The 23,129-nt window shown below is 28.9% G+C and overlaps 1 long non-coding RNA gene across 1 annotated transcript; it reads right to left on the bottom strand.

Moving 5' to 3' along the window:
* Nucleotides 1-505: 505 nt before the first annotated feature.
* Nucleotides 506-9,091, bottom strand: LOC107448257 (uncharacterized). The gene is made up of 3 exons (XR_015433108.1): nt 8,616-9,091; nt 1,044-1,215; nt 506-914 (listed from the first exon to the last, which is right to left on the bottom strand). It is a non-coding gene; the product is annotated as an uncharacterized LOC107448257 (long non-coding RNA).
* Nucleotides 9,092-23,129: the final 14,038 nt, after the last annotated feature.

Here is a 23,129-nt window from a genome sequence, read left to right on the forward strand (position 1 = left end):
ACCGTAACTGCAAACAAAGATTTTGTAAAAAGCAAGAACATCTCCATTGTAATGTAGTTGTAGGAATGTCTACCATTGTACCGTATTCATCATGTTCAGATATAAATATATTTTTGTTACTTACCCCTTGGTAATTATTATTGAGTAGTTTTCTTGTACCTTCAAGAAAACGAGAAAAAGAATATATTCACGAAAATTAGTAATAAATCTTCGGTGTATTTAACCCTTTAGAATTAATTAAAGATGAAAAGCGAAAACTCGTTCTAAAACTTTTGTCCAATATTTTATCGTTTCTTCTTGTACTCTTATCAGTTCTTTGTCTACTTGAATTGTTTTTTGATAATTGATTAAATTTACTTGCGATGTAATGTGATTTTTCGATTGTTCATGAGAAGAAATTAAAATATGAGCATTTTTCCAATCATTGAAACCAGTCTGAAAAACATTTTGTGAAATTTCGGAACTAAATAATTTACACACATAACAGTATAATTTACCTGTAGACTTTGATAAAATCAGCCAATCTCTTTTAATAATTTCATCCTTACTTAACTTTCGAAAAAATAAGTCTTTAGTTACATGCCTATTTTTGTCACCTATTTGTCTACAAGTAAATTTGAAATCGCAATTTAAATCTTGAGAAACAGGGTTTTTTGCAATGCAATGTTTCAGATCTACAGTCACGTTCCATTCAGCAGGATCAGAACTAAAATGTGTTTGTAAATCACGAATCAAATCAACTTTTTCCGAGTGAATTGTTGCATTTTGTACAGAAGAATTTTTGTTTGAAATTTCTTTTATATTTTCGAATTGTGACAACTTTTCTGGACCTGGCATTTCTTCGTGAAGTTCCGCATCAGAAATCAGGTTTTCCGAAATATTTAACTGATTTTGCTCTCCTTTTTCTGCATCACCTAAATTGTACATTTTATAAAAAGAGAAAAAATTAGAAATTCACAGTTTTTAACACTGAGATTAAATTGCTTGACATTTTTTCAAATTATTTTCAAATCACTAAAAACAGTATTTAGTGGCATACTTACAAGGTTTCACAAATTTTAAAATCGATCCTTTCATTTTTTTTAAATTTTTCTCTTTTTCTTCTTTCTTTTTAGGTGACCAAACTCATGTTTTCTTAAATAACCGTCAGCCATTTTAGATTTAATATCACCAAACAATGAATGCAAATCCAATTGTTGATTATAATTTATGATCCTGAAAAATATATACAAAAAACATTGGTTAATTGCTAAAATGACTCGTTTGAAAAAACGTGACTAACATTTTATTAAAATAGTATTAAATCATTTTTTTTTCTATTAGTAAACATTTTACCTACCTTGCAAATTTATTTATAAATTATCTCAAATGATTTACTTTTGACAATGTTAATTTCCTTCCCTGAACGATTTTAAACTAGAACGAAAAAAGCGGAAATTGGACTTATCCTTGAAGTTGAGTAGAGGAAAATGTAAGGAATGGGAAATTTTTTTCCCCGTTTACCCAGAGAAACGTCATTTCCTCCGTGACCTTGAAGGCAGGGAAGGGAGGAATGTTTTATTTTTTCCCTTAGGCCGTCAATCAAACTCAAGGGTATGGCATGCTGTTTTCGTTTTCTGCTTGATTTACGAGGGAGGTGGGGTAAATGCCTTGCGGTTCATTGTAGACCTCGCCCAAACTTCAGCTGTCAAGATAAGGATAATTGCTTTCAGGTGCGTTAAAAAGCCCCCCTAGAACGGACTTGGCTTAATACTCCCGGGCATGATATAGTTATATTCTTTTGGCGCTTTTCTTATACCAAGGTTACTATTTTTCCTGGTATGAAGTTTCCTCTCCGCAAGAGTGAAATGGAAGTCTTAGTCATGAGAGGGAAAGGTCTTAGCTATCAGAGGGAAAATTTTCTAAGAATGAAAGAAGCGAAAAAGCTGTACCTTGACTTACCGCCATTTCATGAATAGCTTATCTTGTCTAGCGAATTGAAATAGATTTATGTAGTGTTTCTGCAATTTTAAATAAACTATAAAATTAAATAAAATTTCAATTGTCAGAACATTTTTTTCAAAACATTGGAAGTCGTTATTAACAATCGCATTAAAGAAATATTTGAAGTCCTTAAGAATTTTTTTAATTGTAGTTCAAATCTAATTTTTCATTGAGTACAATTATTACGTCAATTAAATTTAATGAAATCGATCACAATGTTATTATTATGATTAATAATTTTAAACCATAAAATTTATCGTCTGTATGAATGAGGTTTGAAAATGCAACACATATAAGAATTTAACATAATATAGTAACTGCACCGAAAAAACATAATTAGAAAAAATAATTATTTTTCTCAAGATTTTATGGGATAATGATTGAAACTATTTCTATGTATTGATATTCAAGCCGTGATACAGACTTGCGAACTAAAGAACTAAATTAAATTCATGTTGAGTACAGAACTGAGAAATCATTCAATAGTCTTTAATGGTATTAACAAAATATTTTCACGGCAATTTTATTTATTATTATTAAGCACAACATTGTTAAATGCGGTTTTATAATTAACTTTCCTTTTTTCCCAAATCCAAAGTTTTTTTCTTACTTTTTCAAAAATCTTGATCCTGAAGCTTTTCTTTTTAAAACTTAGTTGTTCTTTTTCGCAAAAAAATTTTTCGACAATTCAGAAAAGAATTTCGACAATTCAGAAATTTCGACAATTCAAGAAATTTCGACAATTCAGCTTTCAGAAAAATTACCTTTTACTAAAATAAATTAAATATAGTTATTTGGTTTTTGTCATACGAAATGAAGGAATGTAAATCAATTCACTCAATCCAAAAAATTTTTTAAATTTAAATGAAATTATATTTTATACAAAAAGAAAAAAAAAGTATAGTAAACTTTTTTTACATATAGAATATCCCAATAAACAACGTCTATAAACTACATTTTTAAAAGTAAAGTTGAACCTTTAGTTTTTATTAGATGTCACAAAATAACATTGAATCATGGAAAAATCTAATAAAAACTGGACCAATAATTTATGAGGTAGGAGACATTGAAAAAAGTTTGAATAGCAGAATTAAAAGAAAGTAGTTTAAATCCAATTAGAATTATTTCTCAAGAAGTACTGTAGTCGTGTTTAGGTCATGAAATTTCTCATACTTAAAAAAATGTTTCAAAGCTTTCAAAGAACAGCAATGAATTACAAACGAAAACAAGTATTTTTGAACACCCTATGCCAAAAAATAAAGCAATTAATTTGAATGAAAGATTAAAAAAAGATTGATGATGAATAGATGAAATAAAAGAGTTTAATTTGCATTGATAACTTTGGTTGTTATTTGCAAACTCCTCCATACTTAAAGTTTTAATAAAATAGTAATTTTTTTCTTGCAACTTTTTGGGCTATAACTCCGCAGATAATCAACGAAATTTTCGGAACCATTTTCAATCACTATTGAAATTGCTATTTTTAAGTTTATATAAAAAATTGTTAAAAATCTCTCAAGATAAAGTATTTTTTCAGACTATGCATGCGCGGATTCATTTCAGAAATGTTTTTATATATTTAACATTTTCATTTATTTAACATTTTTATATATTTATTATATATTAAACAGGTGATTAAGAATTTAATGCATTCTTTAAAAAGTAATGAAAATCACGTCTCCACTCCAAACTAATCATCATGTAGATTAGGGAAAAGATATACCATATGATTGCTATTTAATCATGGAAGCCAACTCAGAAGACAATGAAACCCTTAATTTCAGAACTAATTTTTTTGTGAAAGGTCTTTAAGAACTGAGTTTGCGTTACTTGAGTGATAATTCTATTGATATTATACTACTAATTCTATTAATATTATTTTGTTAAGTTTTCATGTTTACTATAAAAAAATATACAATTGTAAAGTTCAATTTTTTTAAAATTTGTCTACCATATTAAATTTAATGACAATTAAATGTGGCCCTTGGACGACTAAATTTTTATTGCTAAATTAAACCCTACGAATGACCTAAGTATTTCTAAAGTTATAAAATAATCTTAGTATTTCTTGAGAAATTAATAAAAATGTCAAAATCTGAAAGTGTCTCGCCCATCATTGTAGGGCAGTATCATACCTGCCAACTCTCCCGGATTTTGCGGGAGATTTTATTTTCCTATTTAAAGTGGTAGTAAATATATACTATTTTTTCTTTTATAAATTTAATTTTTAAATGATTTTGATCACCACTATTCTTACAAAAATTAAGCTTATATATTAATATGCGTTATTATCATGGTTGTCAACTTAATTTTTTTCAAATACAACGTATTTGTTTGCTTAAAATTGAAGTTTTAATTCCATTTTAATACCACTGGGAAAAATGATAATGGAAGGGATTATAAGTTGGCAGGTCTGCAGTATGTATTATTGTTACTCAATAGTTGTATTCTCTGTTGAATAATTACTCGCACAAACATGTGGAAGTAGAGCGTCTATCAATAATCCACAGTAAATCATTCTTATCTCTAAGAATATTTTAAAGTCACATTAAATTAATTTTGATAGACTATAATCAAATGATCACTGACAAAGTGTCCATCTTAAGGGTTTAAAAGACCTCAAAAATTAATAATTTCTGATTATTTTTTTAATTTTTATCTATTGGGAGATATTTAGAGATTATTCTAATGCACAAAATATTCGTAAAGGTTCGTAAGCATTAAAAATAGTCTTGAATGTATACACAAACTGTAATTTGTTTCAATTTTAGAATTTTTAATTGATTGACTTGTATAATCAATAATCTGAAGAATATGTAAACTACTATTAATTCCATTCCACATAGGATCAATATTCCCCCCCCCCCCCTTTAAGTTTAGAATATTTGGTAAATTTGACTTGACGACTTTTATTAAACGATTAAAAAAATAATGGCCTATCGGGGAATATTCACGGGCGCGTATTCAGAACATCTGAAAGAACTTTTTAATTTAATGAATCCAAAAAAACTGATATTTATAAGGAAGTAATTACTGCAGACAAAGTTTAACTGCGTGGAACAATCAGAACTATTAAAAGAGGATAAAGTATCTGGACGAGCATTAAAGAAAACAAAATGGCGATACAAAAGAACATTAGCAAAATGTAATAACAAATGAAAAAACAAAGATGTTGACATTGTTTGAAATATATATATATTTTTTTTAATAATTACATGCTATACAATTTTTGATAAACCAGTACAGTTGTAAAGCTCAGCATACCCACGCGCCTTGTCAGACGCATGGGTATGCTGAGCTTTATGACGTATTATATGATCATTTTCTAGAATTAAGGAAGCTTTGCAATCATCTGAAATACACTTATAATAGATTTTCGTTCTGTGTTTCATCCTTATTCGACATAAAAATTCATTAAATAAAACTAATTTACCACCTCGAATTGATTCGACGTACTCAAACTGAGCCATTTTGTTTGCAAATAAATCTTGGTGCCAACCTTAAAAAGTGATAAAGATAGTGGTGTTATCTCTCCCCTCTTTTACAAACAAAACTGGAAATTCAACTCCTTATCAACCCATACCCAATATAACAGGTGCTCATAAAGGAATTTTTTTTGTTTTGTTAATTTTTAATACTTTTGATTCCTGTACTGATTCACTCTTACTCTTTCACTTATTTTACACTACAATATTTTAAATCGTTAATTTTTTAACTGGAATTTTTATATTTTTCTCATTATTTTAGAATAATTGAAGTCAAAATAAGAGAAAATATTATATTTAGCATTTTAATAATTTATGATTGCGAAATACAACATGAAACACCGTTGTTTTTTCTGCGTTAAAATTAAAATTTTCTAAACATGACAACAAACAATCCAAACAATCTTCAAATGTGCACATATTTAGATTTAAATTGAAAAACAATTATTCATTATTGAAATTACAAAATTAATTATTGATGTACTTTTGAGTAAGAATTATTGATACAATTTTAGAAAAAATAAAAAAAACTTTCGAATAACGCTTTTAAAAAAAATGTACAAGTTATTTCCTGATAATCTAAACGAATTTTTAGTAACTATTCGAGTGTTTTTTATAATTAAAAAATACCTAAATATATATTTGCTTATAATTAGAGCATCAGAAATTTTTTTTTAAGCGGACACCAGTCTCGAATCTACGTCAGAAGATTATTAATATGCTACCTTTGTAATTTTTCGCCTACATTTTACGACGACGACAAATGAATCAACAGCAACGAAAGCATTCTTTAAAAAAAAAAAGAAGAAAAAAATTGAAAGCATTGCTTTATAATACTCAAGTGTCACAAATATCTTTTTTTTTAAAATCCTTTTCTTTATTATTTTGTAAAAAAAGTTTTTTAATCGAGTCTTTTAATGTTTATAAGTTTTTTGAATATAACATAGTAAGAAAATTTTAATCATAAGGCATCTTTTATGGTAATATCATGTTACTATTCATAAAGCACCTTTTATGAACGGTAGCATCTTCACTTGAATTCCATAAATAACTATCATTGTGGTTAACTGATTTTTTTTTTACTATCATTTTGAGGTTTCAAAAGAAAATAAATAAAAAAGCAAATGCTACAGTTTGATTATTCCCAGCATTTTCAATCGGATAATGCAATGCAGTATGCCCTTTAAATTTAAGTATAAAAAATGCACGAAGACACACGATATGTATAGATAATCTTCAAAAAGTTAGCATCGGAGTCCCCCCCCTCGTCATTTGAACGGTACCCATGACAAAAACACTCGGAATTGTCGTGTAATGTTTTAACTCAAATCCCTAAAAATCCCTTGCGCATCCGAAAAATTCAACAAGTTTCACTCTCCCACTAAAGGAAGAATTAATCAACTATGGCTCTCAAAATCGAGGTAAATCAGTTTTCCATTTGAGACCCTTTATCGTCGTTGGCATCATAAAGATTTGGCGAGTAATGGTCAACGGGAACAGGTGCGGTTTTTCAATAGAACCCCTCCGCCCACTCCATCAATCATTCAGGTAGGGGAGAAACTTTTAGGCGAGACATATAAGACATCTGCCTTGCATGCATATCAGTGAACAGAAAAAGAAAAGAGAAAAATATATTTATTTGACATCGACTAATAAAAATAAAATCTTTTTCTTTTGAATAAATTCTCATTCTTTGGAAGTGCGGTATCAATTGCTAGTTTTTCTTGGTGTGGAATCACGGTTCTAGGGGTGTTTCACCGAACATACCACCTGTGGTCTTTACCCCCACCCCAACAGAATGAAAGGAACTCCTGATGTAGGTATACTGACATCGAAAACAAGCACAGGGGTTAACATAAGATTGATTTTTGGCATAGCAATATGAAGTCAAAAATCTCGCCAGTGATATGTTTGTAAACTACACCTTCCCTCTTACACACGAATTAGCTGCGCATGCTCAACAAATCGAAACCAAAAATCGAAATACTAGTTCAGTTGTGACTAGTATTGACAGCACTGGTCTAATAACTAGTTTTAGTCTATATCCACAACCTCTAGTGAGTTGTGGTGTTTCTTTATTGTAATTTGTTCCTTTTTTTATTTGATTTTTATAAGTTGTAATAATTCATAACATTCTGTCTCTTTGCAGAAAAATCGGAAATTCGCAAATTTTATAACACATTTTTTTTTCCGAATTTTTGAGAGATTTATAATTTGTAAACTTTAAAATTTAAAAAAAAAACTAATATGTTCTTAAAAATTAATTCTTTATATTATTCTGAAATTTAAATACTTGAAATAAAAAAAAAACACAATTTATGTCCTTATAAAAAATAAATAAATTAAATTAAATAAATAAAATAAATAAAATTTTAGTGAGCAATCTGAGCTGCCCAAAACATTAAATTTCATACATAGCACAAGAAATTGGACAATGATAATAATTGTTGAGATATAGTCTCATTATTATTTGTTAGCGTTCAATTAGTTTGTAAAAAGCGCTTTCTGTTTTTCATTTGTGCGTAATGGAAATTCTAATTATTTTCATTCAAAAAGTCTTTCAAAATGTGATTTTACTCCTCTATTTCAATTACAAGTTATTTTGATACCTGCGTTGTGTAAAAAAAAGTAAAAAAAGTACAAAAAATAAGAAGAGTGTAAGAGTTGAATTTAAATTATATTTTGGTGCGTATAAGATAGTAAGGTTATTTATGAATTATAATTAATAGATTGTAATATTTGGTATATGTACTAATAATTTGATATAGTCATGATTAAAAATAGTTAAATGATTGAAACGTCGTGATAAATAAAATTAAGGCCGACATATAAAAGGGTAATTAAATTAAATTAAGGGGAGCGTGATCGTTAAGGAAAGTGGTAGTACAATGCTAATGTGGGATAACAATAACCCAATAGGTTCAAAGGGTCACAAAAAGTGAGGTTTGAACAAATTGGATAATTTGGTATCACCAAATTTAGAATAAGGGTGAAAACTAAGAAAATAAGAGATTAATGATAAATACGATAAAGTCATGCTATATCCAAACAATATATATGATTTAAACAGTAAGCTGATGTCTCCAATAAGAGAAACTAATAAATCACACTTATGCATGCCCATAACAATAAATGAAAGGTACTCACCGCACACATACTGGAGGACAAGATAAAGACAATCATCAAGAAAAGACGAAATGAAACACATATTTTTAAATTGCGTTTAAGATTTATTTAAGAAAAATATCTAACAACATAACTAGTGGAAATACGTCTTTAAAACCATTTTAAACAGTAGAAACACCTTTAATAGAAATGGGTGACAAGAGAATTTAACGAAACCAAAGGCGTCATGCATAAAGTTAAATATAAAAGAACGAGTAATTTAACCGTTAAAAATAAATATGAAAAGAAGACTTAAATTTGAGAGGGCTTTTAATGTTAAAGACAATTAAAGGTATAAAATGTTGATTTTAAATTTTACAGAAATTGATTACAGTTACGGATTTAATTTAAAATAAAGGTTAAGAAAAAATATAAAAAGAAATCCCTCGATACGGACCGAAGTCCGCATCTCGGAAAAAAAGGAACCAGCAAGAAGGAAAAACCAACAGAGAATCTCCTGAAAAAAAGTGACTTAAAAATTCCTTAACTGGTATAGGACCAGAAAAATTACGGCCAATTAAATTTAAAGAGGCGGAGAGTTTGAAATTTAAAGGAAAGAGATTGGTTAGTTAGCCCCCCTAAAATTAAAGGAAGAAAAAGAAAGGCGTGAATAGAGGGGTTGGTTGACTTTCCCCACAGGAAGTGCGATGACCGCAACGACCATGAGAAAGGTCAACAAGAAAGTTAAAAATAAAATTGCCAAATTGAAAAAAAGGAATAACGTTTAAAGAAAAACTAAAGGCTTAGATAAATTCGAAATTAAATTGTCACATTACATTAAGTGCAAATGTGACAATACCCGGACAGACCGGAAATTTTTATAAAATTTTCGAAGTCGTAAGAAAATTTTAATTCAAACGAAAATCAAGTAAAAATAAAAATATAAGAATTTTCCTCAAACAAAAAAAATTTTCCGAAAAGTTTGAAGACAAAAATTGCTTAAAAAACAAAGTAACGAAAAAGAAAAAAAAAAATTTTTTTTTAAACTTGTCTTGAATATAAGACCGCAAAATAAAATTCAAAACTTGGCATTAAAAAGTAAAAGTAGAAAAAGATATAAAATTGTAAAAAGAGTCACCCATTTCTGTACACAGCTCTGAATTTCTGTACATAGCTAACAACAATTGTCACAGGCGGAAAATCCAATGTGTTCACATTACTCTTTCGCGAACACTGGAAAGAAAAACACAGAAACAGCAGTAATAGTTCATATGAACACACAAAATAAACAATTTAATTCAACACTAATAACAAGTGATTATATGGTGAGCAAATATTGTTAAGGGCAACAAATTGGAAACATCAGTAAAAGTTTAAAAAAAATTTTAATACATGGATCTCAAACATATTGTGACGCAACTAAAGCGAGGAAGAAAAAAACGAATAAGGCCAAATAAAACAAAAAGTATGTAAATACAATTACTAATAATTGTCAATTAATATGACATAAAAGGAATTATAACATTAAATTGGAATCAAAAGTAAAATTTGATTGCATTTTTGCAATAAATAAACAATTTGTCAATTAGTAATATCAACATAATTATGATATTTTGATTGGAAACGTCGTTTAGAACGCACTATGTTTGAAATGATCATACATTGAATTCATTGATTATAAAATATGTGAACCAAAAAATACGCTAAACAGAATTAATGTTAACCATACACTCTAATAAAATTAAAAATTAATTAGACATTGTGATAAAAGGATTGGAGAAAAAAATTTGTTCCTTAATTAGCAATATAACTTTCAAATTGCTGACACAAAACTAAGTGCTTAAAATGAGTAAAATAAATTAAGAATTATTCTCATATTCATGAATATAAGGTTTAACAAAAAATATATATAAAGAACATCTTATCTAAGAAACATCTCATTTACTGATAAAAAAATTATCGCAATTAATTAAATTGCAAGTTGAGAATAACAAGTATTGTACATTAAAGACTGTGTGATTGATAAGTCTATTTTTCCCAAAAAAAAAAACGTCTCAGCTTGAAAATGGAAGATGAGAGAAATATCTTTCACTTTTTTTTAGGAAGTGTGGGGGGATTTTCTTGACACTGTCTTACTGAAGACAAAAAGCAGGGTTCTGATGGTCACTCTCGGTTGCAGGTGGCTCCACAAAAAGCACAATCTTATCTCGTCATTCGATCCTTTCCTCCACAGGACTCTCCCTTCAACCTTGGACATTGTGGGGAAGCGTTTCCCTTCTGCAGGTGTTTTCCCCAATTAACGAAATCGCCATGGTGTTGAAACAGGAATCGACCAGGATCTTTGCAACATCCTGTCAAAGATGCAATAAAATCTTGTTGATGCACTCCAGAACAAGTAGTGGAATTTTATGCTGCGTGGGAATTCAAATTGGACACCCCCTGCAGCGCCTTCTTCTTCATCCTATGACCTTATCGTAAGGGACAGTGTCCTTGAACACTCGTCTTTGATTCCAAAAAAACGGGACTTGAAAATGGGGTTCAAAAGTTATTCATAAGAGGGGAGATTCTTCTTTTCTAAATCCTCAGAGCATGAAATGATGAGGAATAAAATAGGAAATTGTCCATTTCACACATAAATGCTTATAAGAAAACATTTATACCAAAATCAGGAATTGCGATTAAATGATAAATCATAAAAATACATTCATTAAATTATTGCAATTTATGCAAAATATAAAAATATTGATTGTGATCAAACAAACAAAAAAAAAATGAAATGTCAAGTACTTTAAATTCTATACAACATAAAATTAAAGATAAATTGATTTGAAAGTATATTAAAAATTACATGTAAAGACAGAGTGTATGGCTAAGTACATTGAATATTATTCATAGCAATCACATTTACGAAGAATTCGCAAAATTCATGATAAACACAGTAAAAAAATGATTGGTAGTGATATTAATTTATTAAATTTGAAATTATTATTATTATATAAATTTGATGATGCATTTAAAGATTTAGTTAACACAATTTATATATTAATTGAGTAGGAAAATGTATACAAAGAATCTTGTATAATAATTTTTTTTTTATAGTTCAACATGTGACCTTTTGTATATTTATTCGTTTATACAAATAGCCATTAAATAATTAAAGCATCGTTAATTATAAAAGATTTTGTAAATAACGTACTATTATAACAACAATTTTAAAAAATATGATGGTAACAAACAAAATTGTTTTACGAAAGAAAATATTCATAAAATTAAAAAAAAAAAAATTTTAAATACACTTAACAAATGAAATAATGTTCTCAAACAAAGCAAAAAAATAGTTGTTTTACCTCAAAAGGTACTTAATTATTATTATTTTAAAATAATGAAGGTAAATTATAAAAATCATTTACTTTAGTATATATATTTAAATTATTCAACAGGTTACGCAGATGATTTTTCCCATAGAGCATCTACACAATTTAATTTATTTAATAATTCACTTGAATCATTATTTTTTTTTTATTATATATATCATCTGGTTTCTTTTACCAGGAAATCATAATTTATCATCTGGTTTCTTCGACCAGGAATAACCTTCTGATTCATTTTTGATCAGGAATATAAAAATCAAAATTAACTTCTGGTTCTATTTTGACCAGGGAGAAATAAAAAAAATTCGGGCTTAATTTACCAGCAAAAAAAGTAAAAAGTAAGACGAAAATTCCTTAATGAATAAAACCTTAATTAACAGTGGACCAGGGTTTGAACCTGGGCTTTTGCAATGATGCAATGTACTTCATTTATACTATCGTATTAACCAAAGTTAAACATCAGGAAGAACCTCTTAAAAAATCATTCCCGAAAAATCGTTGAGCTCAGGTATTACCCAGAGCAATCAGGACATATTTTATCCCAATTATATTAATAAAGTAATCCCAAATAAACTTTTGAGGCATCTGTATTACCAGACACGATTCAGGAAATTCACTATCCTAAATATTTTTTTTTTTTGTAATAATTCAAATAAACACTAAATTATCAGATACTCCATTAGGGAAATGGTAACAAAACCAATCAAATAAGCCTGCCAAATCTTATATCAAAACATTAATTCACAAAAATTGAGAACATTAAATAATAAAAATTGGGAAAGACGAACAAATTTTTTTTTTTTTGTTTGTAAAAAAAAAAACTAAGAAAATTGACCAAAAGAATAGTTTAGCCAGTAGATAGTAAAACCAAAATAACCTAATCATGAAATTTTCTAATTCTTAATATACATAAGATCACGTATAAATACAATTATGGTGAATATTTTTATTTATAATTATTTCTTTTTTTTTTATCTAAAAAATCAAATTTACGTTTAGATAAGAAAACAATTAGAATACACTGGTTATCATAAATTAAGGAAAATTCACAAAAATCGCGATAACTCAAGAAATTACACATGGAATTTTATGAAACTTACCCACAATATACAACACATAGTAAGGTATTAAACAACATAAAAAGAAATTATCAGACATTAATAGTAGTATAGAAATTAGCACATGTATAAAATAAACAAATTGGAAGTATCGGTTTGCAATAGAAAAAGTACCTTTAATATGGAATATGATTGCCTCTAGAAGCAATACAGCACAAACAGCGATGTGTGATGCTTTCAATTATGCGGTCTATCAGTTCAATAGGAAGTGAGAGCCATTGCTCTTGTAAAGCAGTTGCAAGCGTGGCAAGGGTCTGAGGGGGCGGATTGATGGCAGATACACGCCTCCCTAGAGCATCCCAAACGTGCTCGATAGGATTCAAGTCCGGGGATCGAGCTGGCCACTCCATGCGAGTAATTGTTTCCTGTTGAAGATAATCATCAACAATGCGAGCTCTGTGTGGTCTTGCATTATCGTCCTGTAACAGGAAGCAATCACCAATTGCCCCGGCATATGGGCGCACATAAGCATCAAGGATGTTGTCTCGATAAACCTGAGCATTCACGGTTCCCCTTGGAAAGACATGGAGGTATGTGCGCCCTCCTAAGGATATGCCTCCCCAAACACAGACACTGCCTCTTCCGTATGCATCTCTTTCACGGATGTTTGATGGATGATAACGGGTCCCAGGTTCTCTCCATATCAAATAACGTCTACTGTCACTTTCTAGACTAAACCTGGACTCATCCGTAAAGAGAACAGGCCTCCATTGATCTGACGTCCAGTGGACATGTTGTCGGGCCCACTGCAAACGGTCTCTCCTATGGCGTGATGTGAGCGGCACGCAAATGGCTGGTCGTCTCGCATACAGACCACCTTCGTGGAGCCTTCTGCGCACAGTTGACGTTGACACCAACCTTCCGGTGGCTGCAGCAAGAGAGGATCTAAGATGTGTCGGAGTAGCGGTTCTATTCCTGCGTGCACTTAATGTCAAATATCGGTCATCGGCACTGGTCGTAACAGTTGGCCGTCCTTGACTGAACCTCCTAGATGCCGAATCTGTGGTTTGAAATTGCCTCCAAAGTCTATGAACCACAGATGGACTCACATTTAGCCATCTGGCCACTTCTGATTGACTCTGCCCTGCCTCTAGTCTCCCGATGGCTCTCCATCGTAGTTCTTCAGGTAAATGATGCCTAGAGGTCATTATTACGAATTGGCTATCTCAGATTTTCAATGTCGCAATCACAGTAAAATTTGTGTGCTTTCTCTCAAACTTGGACTTTTATGCTCCAGGCAGATGACGTAAGCCGAGTGCAGCGCCACTAATTTGCATATTGCAATTTTACTCAGCTACTCTTAGTGGACAACATATGCAAATTTTGCACGGTTTGGCTTACTTTTGAAAGAGTTATCGCTATTTTTGTGATTTTTCCTTAATTTATGATAACCAGTGTAGTTTGAAAAAAAAAACTTTGAACTATTTCAAAAAAAGATCCAAATGATGGGTAAAGTAGCAATTTTGAAAACTTACTGAAGACGTCTTTTCAGTTTTTGTATGGCCAGCATACAACAAAATTTATAAAATTTAGGACTTAGTCCATCAATATAGAAACTTTGATTAATCTAGTTCAAAATTAAATATTTTTCATGTAGAATAATAGAACAAAATACATAACTTGTAAAAAAAAATTGTGATTGTGTAAAAAAAAATTATAACCAAAGCACCTTAAATTTTTTTTTTTTTTTTTTTTTTTTTTAAGTTGCGTTTAAGATTTATTTAAGAAAAATATCTAACAACATAACTAGTGGAAATACGTCTTTAAAACCATTTTAAACAGTAGAAACACCATTGTAATTCTCATCTGATATTATTTTTTTCCTGATTTCGGAAACTGGTTCGGTATCACTTACTAATATTCCTAACTCATCTGCCAAAACAATTAAATCAGCTTTTACTAGTTTACCTAAATAGGATATATCTTTGTCATTATTTTCTAGACTTAAAACCTTTTCTCTTAAAAGTTGTAATTCTGATTTCTCCCGTTTTTCTTCTAAAATTCTATTAACTATTTCTTTAGTTATAGATTCGTCATAATTATCTTGCGTTACAATTTTATTTCTTATCTCTGGAACTGTGTTATTTTCATTTACATCTAATTCTAATTCATTCGCTAAAATTACCAGTTCCTATTTAACTAATTTCCATAAATATGCCATTTTTCACAACAATAATTATCAATAACTTAAAAATAAGATACTCATTTTTGCAATAAGAGAAATGAAAATCAAAATCAATTGAAAAGAAAATCAAAGTATTACATTTTCAAAATACCAACACACTCTATATACTTTTTAAAATTGCAACACACTCCATAATAAAATATAATTTCCATTTATAACTATCTTCACTATTGTAATAAAACTATTATTTGTAATACACTTAATTCAACAAAATCATTTTCAAAACTTACCGATCTTCATCTGTTCAACAACGCGAGCGCACCGTATTAGAAATACAATAAACAGTCCCTTTCTCCTCCTCCTTCACTCTTCAACATTTTTCTCCTGCGAGAGTCAGTCTTTTTCCTAGGGCGCATCAAGAACAGGGGCGGCGAAGATCACTTAGCGAGCATACTTAGCGAGTAAGGTCATCCCTCCTTCGGCGAAGTTCACCCTCAGATCTCTATAGGGGCGGCGAATTTCATCATCGGATCTCCATCGGGCTTCAGGGGGGCAAAAGGAACCTCCGACTTTCCGTCCCAAGCAGAGAAGGGGCCGATAACGGGAGTTCATCAAACTTTTAATGTTGCATCTCTTAATTCCAGTTCATTCATTCAAAGCAAAAATTCTTTGCAATAATCTTTAAATTCGCTTGCCATTCCATTGGGTTCTGGGCAGAGAGAAATCCTGCCGGCTTTGATGTAGTGCTCGTTCTCGTTCTTTCTCGTAAACTCTTTAGTCGTAGCTTTCATTCATGAATTATATTGCTGATTCCAACTTTCGCAGTCATATTTTAATATTTTTAATATCTTTTATATAAGGATGACAACATAATGCATTTTCTATGCTTTTATTGAGATTAAGAATAAGGAATCTATTTACAAATTATATATACAGGGAGCAGAGCTCCTGGATGCGATATTCCACTTTGACTAACTCTGGGGCACTCCAATTGGCACTGTTTGGTGTGCGAATTCTTAACCCGCCAAATCAATGAATCTCACGCTTTCTCGAATCGTACGAGATTAAACTTCAACCGCTATTATTTTTTTTTTTATACGAGTGCAAGTAGTGTTTGTTTATGGAATGATCGGTGGAACTCATTTGTACAAAAATTTGTTAATTTAAATGAACAATAAAATTACTTAAGATATATAAATTGTATTTTTCGTATGTTTTAGTTTCACGTTAATTGTTTCATATAACGAAACTTCTTTTTTAATTCAAGTAACGTAAAAATGGAGCAGTAATTAATTATACAACTATATGTTTGTATTTACGTGGCGCAACGCAATTTCATTATATTTATAAATAAACATTTCTACCATTTATGATTTCACCTATAGAATCATATTTCCGCTTAGAACTAAATGCTGAATTTTTTTTTTATAAATTTGCTACAAAAATAATTAATATCAAGAAGTTTAGCACTAAACCTAAACAACAATTACCATACCTTTTATAAAAAATTACGGCTAATATATCCATATTTCAATCAGTTGTTGAAAATTATTCTTGATTTCTTCTTTGCAATTTAAAAAATAACTCATCAATATCAAAAATAAGACCTGAATTAATACGAACAATTTTATCTATGCCAATTATTTAAATATTTACTTATTAGTTACTAGTCATATTAATAATAAAAAGTAATTAAAATCTGAATAAAAAATGTCTTCAAAATGAGTTAAATACAATCCAATTTACTGTAATGGTGAATAAGGATAAACTAATACATTTAGTAATAATTTTTATTTTAATTTAATTTAAAACTCAATACAGAAAAATAACGAATTATTTCGCTATGGTTACTTTCAGTGTCTTAAATTTTGCCTAGTTTTTATTTTAATTTCGACCAACTTTTTTTACCAGCAAGAAACAATGGTTCTCCTCGAAAAGAAAACCCATCGATTCTTAGTATAGTCTCACCGTTTTAATATGAAATTATCAAAATTTCATTCCAGTAGAAAGTTAATATCCTGTAAGCAGTCTTTGAGCATTTTTTCTTAAGTGAATTTGCTTTATAACTAATATTTTCTGTTTTGGGCAGTATGGTTCCCATATATTAACCTACAATGTTCAAACTGGGTCAGTCACATTTTTTAAATCTTTAGGTGAAACATAAAATATTGTAATTATACACTAATTAGGGTGCGATCACGTTTAATTTTGTTTAAAGAGTAAACATTTTTAAACAGAACTTGATTCACAAATTAAATATATTGCTTAATTATATGGTGTAGCATTTAGACAACCACAAAATGTTGAGAAAAATACTAAATATGCTGCAATTCAATGAGTACATTTTATTTTAATGATTATGTACTAAAATTTAAATGAAATGAGAATTCTTTTCTTTCATGCACATATATTTCTTTTAAAAGTGCTTTTTTTTAATTTTTTTCATTTATTTAGATTATCTTGAATTTTTAATTATAAAACACATTTGAAATCATTTGTCTTCGATTATGTTCTGAGAAACTACAATTTTTTTAAAATTTATGAAGTGAAAAAGATATGGTAAATTAGAATTAATAGTAATAATGCAAAAATTATTTTGCTTATTTGCCTCAAAAACCAAATATATTCGATTTGGTCGAACATAAATACATTTCGATATCAATTGATGTATTTTGAGCAACAAAATCCATGGGTTGTAGTAAAACTTGCAGATTTTTTTCCAATTTTCATAGTGTGAAATAATTTTCACGCTAAACCTTTCTTGGCATAAAACAAATTTATTTAAACACCTAATTATGCTACATCACAAACATAAAATTAAGTATATAAAAATAATTGTAAATGACATCGTCAAAAACGCTTCTCTCGTTCCCAAAACGAGAGAGAGAGATTCTTTTTTAATTAATTCTTAAGTTTCGTTCATATTTCGTAGCGCCATCTAGTGGTGGGTAATCTTACAGTTGTATTTATGCATAATAAATTTTTAGTGTTTATTAATTTTTAAATATAAAAGCATATTAAATTAATTAAATTTTAAATATAGTTATAAATTTGATAACCATCTGATTTCCTTTTCCGAATGTTATAATAAATATTTATATATTGTGGGAAAAAATGTGCAAAAATGGAAAAAGAAATAGCATGGTAAAAAGTTGTTTCTAAGAGGTATATTCTCTTACGTTATTAAAATTTAACATTTATAATAAAGTGGTAATTATACTTAATATCTTTTGGAAAACTTGCAAATAGAATGCTTTAATTTAAAAACCTGTTTAAACTATAATCAATGTATAGTATTTTGGCCGAAATAGAATTTACGAGTCGCAATTGGTTACCAAATATTTGCTTGCATCTTTTCTGCATGTATCAGGTATTCAACCAAACAATTATTCTTTGCATCTTTTATCAACACTAAGCTCAAATAGAAGGGGGAAATTAAATAAAAATAAATACGATAGTAAAAATAAAAACGATAATCAAGTTTAAAAAGACGATGTTCCTTGTTTACAGTGAAGGGTTGCCACAGACTCTTTCGTAGATATGCGCGTATAACAATTAAGCAGTTATCGCGCAGTTTGGCGAAGAAGTGCCCCAGAGTTAGTCATAGTGGAATATCGCCTCCTGGATAGATGCTTACAGTTTCATATCTAAAAGATAAGTGTACACTTTTTTACGTGTTACATATAATTTCCTTCATGTCATGTGACCCAAATAATCCAGATGTTAGAACCGGCGTCTGGAAGATCTTAAGACCAGATGGAGATGAACTAATATCTCAACACGTCTTGATTTTTATGGGAATTCGGTTTCAATTAAGATATTTTACAGTGTGGTGCGGATTCATTTTATAAATAAAGATTTCCTCGCCATTCAACGGGACTAAATGTATACGCGAAGAGTCAAGTTAAGTATGTGAAAGAGAAATTTAATGTTCTCAGAGACCAGATAAGCTTATCTGCAGATAGATATAATTCTTTTTGAGTTTAGTCTCAAAAGATCCTTTTAATTTTATTAAGCTAGTATTTTAGATACTACATATATATATATATATATATATATATATATATATATATATATATATATATATATATATATATATATATATATATATATATATATATATATATATATATATATATATATATATATATATATATATATATATAAATTCGTAATAAATGCTACGAATAATTATTTTTTTCATGAAAAAGATTTTTATTTTTAATTATCATATCGGAAAATTTAACAAATTTACGATTGCATGTATTTTGTTTAAAAAAAATGTGTCCTTAATGTGCATTTTTAACTATAACGATTTTAAAACTAAATGTTTCATTATTCACATCCAGCAGGAAAATTAATTTACGAATTTTATCTATCTTTAATTAAAATTCTTAAAAGTATCCTTACTATTCTTTACAACGGCATCCTCACTGGATGCACTTTTGCACGCGAGCGGCAACGTGATTAGTGAGTGTTGAGGATTTTAATTAAAGATGTGATCCGAAAAAAATCGCATTCAGTGCAAACGGTCCTTTAATAATCTAAAAAATTCTGCTGTGTTAGTCATGAGCATAGTCAGTGCAGATCACGGTAATTATTTTTAAAAAACTGCTTGTCTATTTTAAGTTTTATGAATACAATTATATTTAAATGCATATAAAAATAAATATGCATATGTGCAGTGCATAATAAAACCATCACCCGGAATTACTTTTGATCGAATAGTCGGATCTTAATATTCTAAGACTCAACCTAAATGGCTCGGTTGAAGGGTGAGCTCAAATTTGCTAATTAATAAGGGCAGACGATATTTTAAGTTTCTAAACCAAGCACAAAAACATTTTTTCTTCAAATAAACATACATTTTCTCTGACGGATTTTGATTTTTGATCCCCTGAAAAAGGAGGTAGCCGCTATCTCGTAAATATGGTTGGACTCTTGTACGTACTTTAACTTTATGCGTATTTTAAAATGTCTCGAAACCATTTTAAATAAAATAAAAAAAAAATGCATTGAATTATAATATTCGTTTATCCAAAGGTTATTTTATGAAGGGTTAAGTAATTAGTACTAAATATGCTAATATATGTATAAAATATTATACTTATATAATTGGTGAGTATTAAAACACCAATGCTAATTAGCTTTACTACCGATACCTTAGAAATAAGTGGTTTACTTCCCCTCGAAAGGGACATATATCGAAGATAATTACTTGACAAAGGTAAATTTTAAAGATTATGAGTTAGCCATGAAGAACAGCATCACACCAAGCAATGCTGAATGCATTTTTTTTTTATTCTTATAAAATGAACTACACAAAACGAGTTTTTATTTCATAACGTAAAGCCACCAATAAGGATGTATTATTAAACAAAAGCTATATTTATTGAAAAACTTAGGTGGAAAAACGAGGTAAATCATATTCTTATAACAAAAAAAAAAAAAAAAAAATAATAATAATAATAATAATAATGTTGCATCCGAACTATTTCATCACCAATTTTTATTAGAATCCGGGATAAAATTCGTTACTTTATTTTATTTACCTGCGCTATATTTGAAATAAAAATCTTGTAAGTATACTAAAAACTTATGTGGTTGAGTGATGCGAAAATTAAAATTAAAGTTTAAAAAAATTGATTGATGATTAAAACGAATCCTTTAAGCAACCACTATTCATATTGACGCAACAACTTTTTGTTATATTTTCTCATTCATTATTTTCTCCTAAAAATGTCACTTACCTGGTTCTTCCATTAAGCTTTTTAATTGTGTCGATATGTTTTCCAGTTTAGAGAATGAATTCGTAGTGTTTCTCAGTTGTGATTTATTGATTCTTTACCTACTTTCTTTTTACCTAGTAGCAATAATTGGTCATGACTTTTCGTTTTGAGCTCTTTTGGGTAATTTATTATATCATGAGAATTTTATTTTATTGATTGTTCAGATTGTTTACAGTCAGAAACTAGCAGAAATTAATTATTTTTATTAAATATCAGCTTTCTTTAATTTGTAATAAGGAATAATATTCATTTCTAAATAGACAAATTGTTCTTTCTATTAAACTCAGAGCAAGATTTTCATGTGTAGAAAACTTTAAATTGCAACTATGAATAATTAAATCAGTTTTCCATAATTCCTCCTTCACTTCCTTAACCATAGTTAAATCAATTTCCTTTTTGAGTTATCTGAAGTGAAAGTATTAGAGTCTGATAAAAGTTTTTTGTAATTATTTTATATTTCTAACAATAATCAACTGCGACATTGAATACGCTTAAAAGCAATATTATTCAAATAATATTGCTTAAAATTGTTATAATTTCAAACAAGTCTATTTTTGATGCTTTTTTTAATAGCTAAGCCAAGATGTTTACGCACATTAAATATTGTTTCTATTTAGAATCTTATAAAAATAAATTGAATAAAAAATACAGAAAACTTTATTTCATAAAGTGCGCTAATTCGGGTTAGGAAGCTCATTACCGGTACGAAATGAAACAGGAGAATACTTATATTTCTTCAGAAACAAAGATGTCTGCAAAGAAGTTACAAAGTGAATGGTTTTAACTTAAAATAAAAAAATAAACTTTCATGTCAAGAAACAAAAATCAATCAAATCGGGTGGAGAGGACCCTTGATCAGCGTAATATCTTGTTTTTAAGATATAACATTTTAAATGTCATTTTAGAAATAAAATCTTGTTTTTTAAGTAATAAACAAACAAAACCAAGTACAATAAAATAAATTAATTAAAAAAATAAATTAATAAAAAAGGTAAAAGGGGGCTCATGATACAAACTTTAAAAGAAAGTTTTCAGATTGAGCTTTAGTTTCTTTTTTTGTCTTAACCATTGAAATTATCAGCAAATATACCGGTATACCGGTATACCTACAAGCGAATATACCGGTTGTGTTTTAAGAAAGAGCCATTCCTTCCTAAACTTTCCCCTTTAGCGATCATCATTTGGCATATACTGGGGCGAAAAAGAGTGCCAATCTAGTAGGTAATAAAAACCTAGACTTGGTTGAGAATACGGTGATTGATCATCCCCACGCCCATAAAAAGGGGGAAGCAGAGACATTCGGTGAAACACCCACATCTGCTGTAATTAAAAATCTTGTTTTTATCAACAAAAAAAATAAAATAGAAGGAGAATTGTTTATTAACTTAAACATAGGATTATTTTATGAAGCAGATTGCAGTTTTGTTTTTCTGATTCCACTACGTTTGATTTTTTTTTCTTTTCACGATAAATTTCGCACTCAATAAATTCATTTTATTCATAAATTTTATCATTAGGTCTTTTTTTTAAAATTCCGTTGATCTTGCCTTGTTCCGGATTTTAATATTTATGCTAGTGCCTATTTTAACTATCGTTTCGGTTCGATAATTTTCAAGTGTTTTTATTTAGATTAATAAGTTTTCCTTTTATTTTATTGTTTCTCCCCGTATAATTAGGTATGAAATATATTGCGTTATTTAATCTTTGGTTTTTTTTCTATTAGTTAATTTAGGAATTGTTATTATTTTTAAAAAATAAATATGAGAACTTTGTATCTTTTAAACTTGTTTTTCTTGTCTAAAATTGTAAAATTTTTTATTCTTTTAAATGTTATATTTCTACCATTTTTTTTTTCTCTTTAAAGTTAGGAGTACCTTTCTTTTTTCTCTTACTTTATGCATTACACTTTTTCCTTGTAATTCGGGTTCGATAAAACATCGATTAACGACACTTTTTGGTCGATCCAGAAAACTGGGAAATTCAGACATCCGGGATAGCGATGGTCCCGAGCATCCCGGATAATTGGTTCTCTACTGTATAAATATTTCTTGTAATTAATCTCACTATCAATTTCACTGTTTTCTTTGCTGGTTTGTTGTTGTATTGTTGACGTGAAGTGTTTACATAGTTATCGATCGAACTAATCATAATGG

This window comes from Parasteatoda tepidariorum, chromosome 4 (assembly GCF_982258835.1).
Source record: "Parasteatoda tepidariorum strain Cologne lab strain chromosome 4, Ptep-v5.0, whole genome shotgun sequence".
In the NCBI taxonomy this organism is placed as follows: domain Eukaryota; kingdom Metazoa; phylum Arthropoda; class Arachnida; order Araneae; family Theridiidae; genus Parasteatoda; species Parasteatoda tepidariorum.